The sequence below is a fragment of the Sinocyclocheilus anshuiensis genome, unplaced genomic scaffold, assembly GCF_001515605.1.
Source record: "Sinocyclocheilus anshuiensis isolate Anshui unplaced genomic scaffold, SAMN03320099.WGS_v1.1 scaffold184, whole genome shotgun sequence".
Taxonomy (NCBI): domain Eukaryota; kingdom Metazoa; phylum Chordata; class Actinopteri; order Cypriniformes; family Cyprinidae; genus Sinocyclocheilus; species Sinocyclocheilus anshuiensis.
The window spans coordinates 587,107-587,359 of NW_015557077.1; positions in this window are offsets into that span (position 1 = coordinate 587,107).

A 253-nucleotide genomic window follows, 5' to 3' on the forward strand; every position below is an offset into this window, starting at 1 on the left:
GACGCCTCCGTGAGGACGGAGAAAAGAGACGGAGATCTGCCCCAGTGCAAGCACATGTTCGTCAACGGCACGCAGTCGTGTGTGAAGGACTGTGATGCTGGATACGACTACAACGTCACCGAAGGCCTGACCAATAATATCGTCACAGAGGTGGGCCGACACTGTTGAACTAATTGAACTAATATATAATAAGTATTGGGACAGTCCCTTCTAATGAACAGGTTTGACTACTTTAGTAATTTCAGTAATTTCC